Below are 8,821 nucleotides of genomic sequence, written 5' to 3'. Positions count from 1 at the left end.
TTCAGATTGAGCACAGCCTCTAGCCACAGACAGGTTGCTTTATTACAGATACTTCAGTCTAGAATATGTGATTTGACATACAGGATTTGTCATAAACTATAGAACATAATTTAGCCTCAGACCTCCACTAATCAAGGTACTGTAGCTAGTTTAAGGCATCAGTTACATTCGTACCTGTACAACAACTCTTGTAAGAGTCAGATTATTCAGATTATTGTAAAATATTTCAGAGGTCCTAATTTAGCACAGACAATAATATGTATAAATATATTAATAATATGTATGCATATATAATAATGTATAGTTGCAATACAAGAGAAAAGCAGCCTAAAGGAGATGAAAGTTTCTTGCCTTTTTGAAAGACAGTGGATGTAATTGTGTAGAAACATTGCGAGGACATCAGTAATGTGACTGTTTTTGTGAGTACCAGGTATTTTAAGTTTATAATTTTGATGCCATCATTACTGACTGTGGCTATGTCAAAATATCGTTAAATACTGTCTCTTTATTTGTAGAAATATGTGTGTTTAAATATTGAATAATAGAATGTATTAAAAATAATCTGTAAACATTTTGAGAAGCTCTAATCCATATATGCATGAGTTAGAGAAGTGGGATAACATCTATTAGCCTGCATGTTTAATAAAAGCTGCAGCACATGAAACACGGCAAGAAGGTCACGAGGCAATTCAGATCATTCTCAATCAGTCTCATAGAAAAATCCACATCTGTTGATGCAGCTTTTAGAATTACTCAATCATAAAAACATAACAATGTTGGTTTCTTACAGATTACAATAGTATTAAGATAAAGGTTGACTGATATGGTATGATATATGAAAATATACGGTTCAACAAAAAATGTATTTCTCATACTGTGAGCACTGTCTGAGGTAAGTTGCTAACTAATTTGTGATACCTTGATGGAAAGTTAAATAAAAATGACCCTATTATTCATCTTGCCCGCGTATTCAGTGAGTAAAAAAAAAAATACACTGGAAGGCAACATAAAGTGCATGATTTTCACTGAAACCTGGCTGGACAGCGCCATTCCCGATGCGGCTATCGATCTAGCAGGCCGCACCGCCTATCGAGCCGACAGGTCTGCGGACTCGGGTAAGAAGACTGGCGGGGGGCTGTGCATCTATATTAACAACCTTTGGTGCACGAACGTCACGGTAACGGAAAAACTGTGCAGTACAGAGGTAGAACTGTTGGTGTTAAAGTGCCGTCCATTCTATCTCCCTCGGGAATTTTCTGCCGTTTACATCTGCGCTGTTTACATTCCACCAGATGCTAATGCTAAGCTAGCGTTAGCACAATTGAGCAGCAGCATCAATAACAGCCTGGTAGCACACCCGGACAGTGTCTTTATTGCGGCTGGGGATTTTAACCACGCGGACCTGAAATCTGTACTTCACAATTTCCACCGTAATGTGAAGTGTGCTACCAGAGGAGATAGAACGTTGGACCAGGTGTACACCAACATGGCGAATGCGTACAGAGCCCAGGCTTATCCCCACCTGGGTCTGTCAGACCATCTCTCCCTTCTGCTACACCCAATATACACACAAAAGATCAAGAGCACTGGGATTACAACCAAAACCGTGAGAACATGGCCGCAGGATGCTATTCCGATGCTTCAGGACTGTTTCCACTGCACAGACTGGGATGTATTCAAGGTGCAGGACACTGACAATCGTGTCGCATTGGACAGTTACACCTCCACTGTCTTGGGCTACATCTGTTTCTGTGTGGACAATGTAACAACTTGGAAACGATTCCGTGTGTTCCCTAATAATCCACCCTGGATGACACACGGAGTTCAACAACTTATTCGAACAAGGAACAACGCTTTCAAATCCGGGGACCAGGAGGCATACAGTGCTGCCAGGGCCAACCTGAGAAGAGGCATCAAGACTGCCAAGCAGCAGCACAGGAGGCGTATCGAGGCCAGGTTTGAGAACAACACAAACCCAAGGCAGGTCTGGGAGGGCATCAGGGCTATCACGGACTACAAAAGAAGAACACCATCACCCTCAGCCGACAGTTCTACTCTGGCTGAGGATCTAAATCTCTTTTATGCCCGTTTTGACAGGGAGAACACCGACCCTGTCCTGTCCCCTCTCCCCTCAACCGACCCTGCTCCGGTCCTGAGCACTCATGAGCTGAGGCGTGTGTTCCGGAGCATTAACACCAGGAAGGCGGCCGGGCCGGATGGAGTGCTGGGCCGGGTGCTAAAAGACTGTGCTGCGGACCTGGCGGACGTCTTCACCTCTATATATAACACCTCGTTGTCCTGTTCACTGGTACCATCCTGTTTCAAAGCAGCAACCATCGTTCCCATCCCAAAACAGTCAAATGTCACATGTCTGAACGATTTCAGACCTGTGGCACTCACCCCCATTCCCGCCAAATGCCTGGAGAGACTGGTCATTAAACACATCAGAGCTGCTTTTCCACCATCCCTGGACTCGCACCAGTTTGCATACAGGGAGAACCGGTCAACCGAGGATGCGATCGCCACATTACTGAAGCACTTGGAACACAGGAACACCTATGCACGGCTCCTCTTTGTAGACTACAGCTCGGCTTTTAATACCATCCGGCCATACAAACTCCGTCCCAAACTCCACCAACTGGGACTTAACTCCTCTCTGTGCAACTGGATTGTGGACTTCCTCACTAACCGTAGACAGAGTGTCAGAGTGGGTAAGAACACCTCTTCCACCCTTGTGGTCAACACCGGTGCCCCTCAGGGGTGTGTTCTGAGCCCTCTGCTATACACTCTCTTCACCCATGACTGTATTTCCTTCTGCGCGTCCAATCTCATTGTTAAGTTTGCAGATGACACTACAGTGCTCGGACTTATATCCAACAATGATGAGACAAACTATAGGACAGAGGTGCAACAACTAGAGTCATGGTGCCACGACAATAACTTGGTCTTAAACACCAAAAAGACCAAGGAGATCATTGTAGATTTCCGGAAGAGGGGTCATAACAACCATCTGCCTCTCTTCATTGGCAGTGAGGCGGTGGAGAGGGTGAGCAGTTTTAAATTCTTGGGGGTAACTGTGACCGAGGACCTGTCCTGGGGCAACCATATCACCTCAGTTGTACGGAAGGCCCAACAGCGCCTCTACTACCTGAGGAGACTGCGGAGCGCACACATTCCCAGATCTCTGATGTTGAACTTCTACAACTGTGCCATCAGCAGCGTTCTGACGTATGGATTTCTAGTGTGGTTCCCCAGCTGCACCAAGGCCGATCAGCAAGCACTCCAGCGGGTGGTGAAAGAAGCTGGCAGAATTATTGGAACAAGTCTGCCAGAGATCAGTAATATCTTCCCCACTCGCTGTCTGAGGAGGGTGCACAGTATCCTGCGGGACCAACATCACCCTGCGCGCCACCTTTTCCATCTGCTGCCCTCAGGGAGAAGGTACAGGTCTATACAGGCCAGAACATCCAGACTGGCCAACAGCCTGTATCCACAGGCTGTGAGGCTCCTGAACTCTCTGCCCCCCTCTCACGGACAATAACCATATCCAACTTCTTAATAGCAATGAACTGGTCTGCATTGGTGCATCATATCTTTATTCTCTTCCCCCTCCTGCCCCCCCCCCCCCCCCCCCCCCCTCTTTCTTAAATAGATAACTATCATATCTGATATCATATCTCACAGTACAATAATATTGAATGGGTTGCATTGTTGTATTTTGTCATGTTTCTCAGGTCTTTGTCTGAATTTCTACGAACATTATTGCTAAGGATTGTCTTATTGCATTGGAGTCACACTGGGTTAAATATGTACACTTGGGTTTTAAGGGGTATTTATTATTTTCTTCTTTTTTTTGGGTTGTATGGAAGCCCCAAACGCAATTTCATTGTTCTTGACAATGACAATAAATAAATAAATACTAAATAAATACTAAATAAAAAAAATAAATACGCTGTCGTATACGCCGGTCAAGCACATCCCGAACATGCTCAATGGGTGACATGTCCGGTGAGTATGCTGGCCATGCAAGAACTGGGACATTCTCAGCTGCCATCTGCCCTGAACAATGTGAACCATGATTCATCCGTGAAGCGCACACCTCTCCAACGTGCCAGACGCCATCGAATGTGAGCATTTGCCCACACAAGTCTGTTACGGCGACGAGCTGGAGTCAGGTCAAGACCCCAATGAGGACGACGGGCATGCAGTTGAGCGTCCCTGAGACGGTTTCTGACAGTTTGTGCAGAAATTGTTTGGTTGTGCAAACCAATTGTTCCAGCAGCTGTCTGGGTGGCTGGTCTCAGACGATCTTGGAGGTGAACCTGCTGGATGTGGAGGTCCTGGGCTGGTGTGGTTACACGAGGTCTGCGGTTGTGAGGCCGGTTGGATGTGCTGCCACATTCTCTGAAACGCCTGTGGAGACGGCTTATGGTTGAGAAATGAACATTCAATGCACGGGCGACAGATCTGGTTGACATTCCTGCTGTCAGCATGCCAATTGCACGCTCCCTTATTGCTTGTGGCATCTGTGGCATTTTGCTGTGAGACAAAACTGCACATTCCAGGGTGGCCTTTTGTTGTGGGCAGTCTGAGGTACACCTGTGCACTACTCATGATGTCAGAAGAGCATCCTGATGTGGCACACCTGTGAGGTGGGATGGATTATCTCAATATAGCAGATGTGCCCACTACCACACATTTGGACTGATTTGTGACCACTGTTTGGGAGGGATGGTTATATTGTGTATCTGGAATGAATTTTAGGTCTCTACGTCCATCCCATGGGGAATGGGAGCAAAAACAAAAGTGTTGCGTTTATATTTTTGTTCAGTGTAGATTGGTGGAGTGGCTTCAGAGTCTGTTGTGATGAAGAAAGAGTTGAGTGTTGTGTTTTGCATCTGGGTGTCCCACTTTCCTTTCTATTACATTAAAATCAGTTTGCGCTGTACTGTCAGGGGAGTAGCACACACCTCAAAATCTTTTTGTATGTGCGTGGTTCTGTTTATTTGTTTAGACAGTCACTCAACTGGGCCAAATTTAGTGAACAGCAGTTTTCAGCTGTGCTATCATAATTTGAAAAGAGTCATTCTTCTTAAATCAACGGTCATTTAACATGATAAACTTGCATATGTAGCAAATATGCTACCAGGACACTTGACTGATGACTGCTGAAACTGGACCTTGGTATGCTGAGGTCATATATTTGATTGAAAATCAATGATGATTTATTTTTACAAGTTTGCTTAATCATTAATTGTCACTCATCACATTTTTGAGGAACATAATACTTTTATATGAGATGAAAGCAAAAGACCCAAACATTTAAGTGCACGTTTAAATAAAAAAAAAGGGGGGGGGGGATTTGTATGGTGTACAGAAGTACAAGAGTATACTCAAGTCACTTAAGATCAATAAATGTTACTGTGGTGAGAATAAGGCACAATGGGACCACAGATCTGTGTTTTGAGCCATTTTATTGAGCACTTCTCACCACAACAACCCTCTCAACCCTGCTTCCCTGTGATTTAACACTGCGGGCGTGATCTGCAGATGCCGTGCAAGTGCGTCCGCACGGCACCACAGTCCACACCCCACCACAGTTACTTCTCTCTTTGTACCTCCATAACCACATTGGAACAATTTGGTCATTGGTGGGGACTTTTTGGGGACTGATGGCAGATATGGCTATTTTGACCTCACTCTGTCTTTCACAAAAACACAGTACAGCACAATTGAACTTAGATGCTTTACTTTGCTGTTGTACCGATACAGATGGCAAAGCTGAAAACTCATACACTTACTGTACAGTTTTTCTGTCTGTAGCACTTTTTATCCATCTTTCTGTTTCACTATCTCACACGCACATACACACACACACACACACACACACACACACAAACACACTTGGCATGCATAGCAGCAGTCATTTTTCTTGTTAATGTAGCGTGTCGAATTTGCAGGGCGGCGGCGTGCAAATGAAAGGTTGCACGTCTCACTCGCTTGGCAATATGTATTTGATAAGAGCTGTAAATCAACTAGTGTAGCAAAGCAGAGCCTGCAGGGACAGACAAAACACATGTTAATGGAAAGAAGCTCTAAAGTGTAGTGGGATACTCTATGTGTATGAACAACTAAGATGGAAAGAGTGTGTATCAGACAACTAAAATAGAGGTCAAATAAATGGAGAACCAGAATGAAAAAAAGGTCATGTGAGAGAGGAGAAACAAAATCTGGATAAATTTGTGTGTACATGTGAGGAAGATTTAAATGGCTTTAATGGCTTTTACTGTGAAGCAAAAAGCAAAGTCAGTTTAGGTAGCATTTGCAGTGCTCGGTCATTAAATGTGTTACATTGCTAAAATGATTTGCCTGTAATTAATTAAGGGCCTTTCAGAAAAAAAAAAGGTAAAAGGTGAGTGGTGGCTTCAACGCTATCAGTGTACCAACTCTGTGACAAACTCTGGGGCAAATATTTTTCTTGGCCATTATACCCAAGCAAACAAACTGTCTCACAGTCATTCGCTCCTTCTCTTTATCTATCTCACACACACATAAAGAGTTACACACACACACTGTGTAAGTGCAAATATATTATATAGCAATAATCAATGCTACCAACAACATTATTCTTGCTTTTGATCAGCACCATGGACAGCAACTGTATTCAAATGTCAGGAACTCGAACATTTAAGCTTTATACAATAAACTCACCAAATCTTGTAGAGATTAGTACTAGTACTGTAGACTGGGGTCCTGTCTGGCTACCCCGTAGGAAGTAAAGCCCCACACTATCATAATCTTCATTTGTATATGTCACAGCATTACCATCTACACCATTTTCAAAACTGTAACCTCTCTTCAAACGGGAAGGGTGATAAACTGTCAGTATGGTTTTTTTTCCTGTGCTTCCGCATTTGTTGTTAACCTGTATTTCCAGAACAATTTACAGTGTTGCTTAATGATGACAATCCTACTTTTAATGGAGTGTAATAAAATTCAAGCATTACAAAACAAAGCTACAGGAATCTAAATAAGCCTACAAAGCAAAGTGAGTAAAAGAAAGTAATCTGATATGTTACACATTTTTGCTTCCAGAGAAATAGTCTAAAGAAAATACTTGATTCACTACGCATCATCATAAAAAACTAAAGATAGCGATTTACATGTGTTGTAGTTGCACACTGACACATTTGCAAACACGCATAACTCAGAGGGAGATAATATATGTATCACTTCATTGGGCTATACCAGGTTGAATCTGAACTGTACTGATGATATGTGCCTTCCCAGGGCAATAAAAGGGATGTATTATAGTCTGTGTGGCATTATTCCTTGTGTGTTTTTGTGTGTGTGTGTGTGTGTGTGTGTGTGTGTGTGTGTGTGTGTGTGTGTGTGTGTGTGTGTGTGTGCGTGTGCGTGTATGCCCTGCAAGCATAAAATAGTGTGGTGTATTTACCTTAATGGACAAAAGCACTATGGGTCTATTTTGACAAGGTGAAGGTAATACTGTTATTACTGTGCTCCCTGTAAAATAACTCTACATTATTAGAACAACAACAGATAGTGTCATCATAACATACATGCGTCCTCACACATACACACAAATTCACAGAAGTACACGGTAATACACAGATGAAAAATAAATTCCAAAGATAAATAAATATATGCCTGCTAACAAATAAACTATATTACCACAACTTCAGCCGTAATTTTTTGATAATTGAATCAACATAATACACAATACAACGAACAAATTTCTACAGTTGTAAGAAAAAAAATTGTCCTAATACAGACAGAATGCAACACATGCCCATTTTAGCTTCATTGGGATAGTAGAGGAAAAAAGGGTGATATTTGGAGAAATGGCCTGAGAGGCTTTATGTGACCCTTATTACTCATAAAGAGTAATAGAGCATCTGGATGTGGACTACTGCTCTTGTTTTCCCCTATGATTATTCTCACTGGGGTGCAAAATGCATTTCACTGCTGCATCCTCATGGCTCCGTGTGTTTGACAACCAAAAAGTAGCTCTTATTTTTGAAAACCATGTTCAAAATTTTCAGTTAATAAAATGGATGATGTCTTTTTAATGTAACTGTTATTATTCTGAGAAATAATATAAACATTTAAAATAAAAGTTACCAAACACCTCATGCTTATAGTTATTTAAAAAAAATTTAAAAAAGCTTTGACGTACAAAAACACTATCAAGAACAGGAAGATATCTGACATGCATAATGTTTTTAAAATGAAGTTGAACATTAATTACAGCAGTCCTGTTAATCCTAACCAATTAACAGGGTGGAAAACAAACACACCACTGTACTCCCAGAGGAACCCACCCGAGGGATTAATAAAGTTCTATCTAATCTAATCTAATCTACTCTGAACATTTCTATTAAAAATAATCATTTAAAAAACAAAAAAACCCGAGAAGGTCTATTTGTTTGATGTAAAAGCATTTAAACAGCCGACGCAAAGGTGTGTGAGTCAGAGAGAGCAGTTTTGAAGATAAAGAGAACAGAGCTATTAATTCAGCATGCTCATGTGGGGGTTTCCAGTGTTATTGTTATCATCTGGAGTCACTTATTCTGTCCTGTCTACCTGTTCAAAGCCATTTTCTGAAAATTGTTCTATTTACTGTCTGCCCCCACAGAACACTTGAGAAAAAGGAATTCTGTTGATTTAGCATTGATATAAAGATGAATTCACAGTTCATTCATACATTTAGCTTGTCAGTTTTTCCCTACTTGTTTCTACATTTAGAATCAGAATTTCTTCATGTGTAGGTCAGTTTACCAGTTTAGTTCTGTGCTATTTA

The sequence above is a fragment of the Rhamphochromis sp. 'chilingali' genome (genome assembly GCF_963969265.1).
Source record: "Rhamphochromis sp. 'chilingali' genome assembly, chromosome: 10".
NCBI classification, from domain to species: Eukaryota; Metazoa; Chordata; class Actinopteri; order Cichliformes; family Cichlidae; genus Rhamphochromis; species Rhamphochromis sp. 'chilingali'.
The sequence above is the reverse complement of the archived record's forward strand: the minus strand, read 5'-3'. Positions refer to the sequence as shown.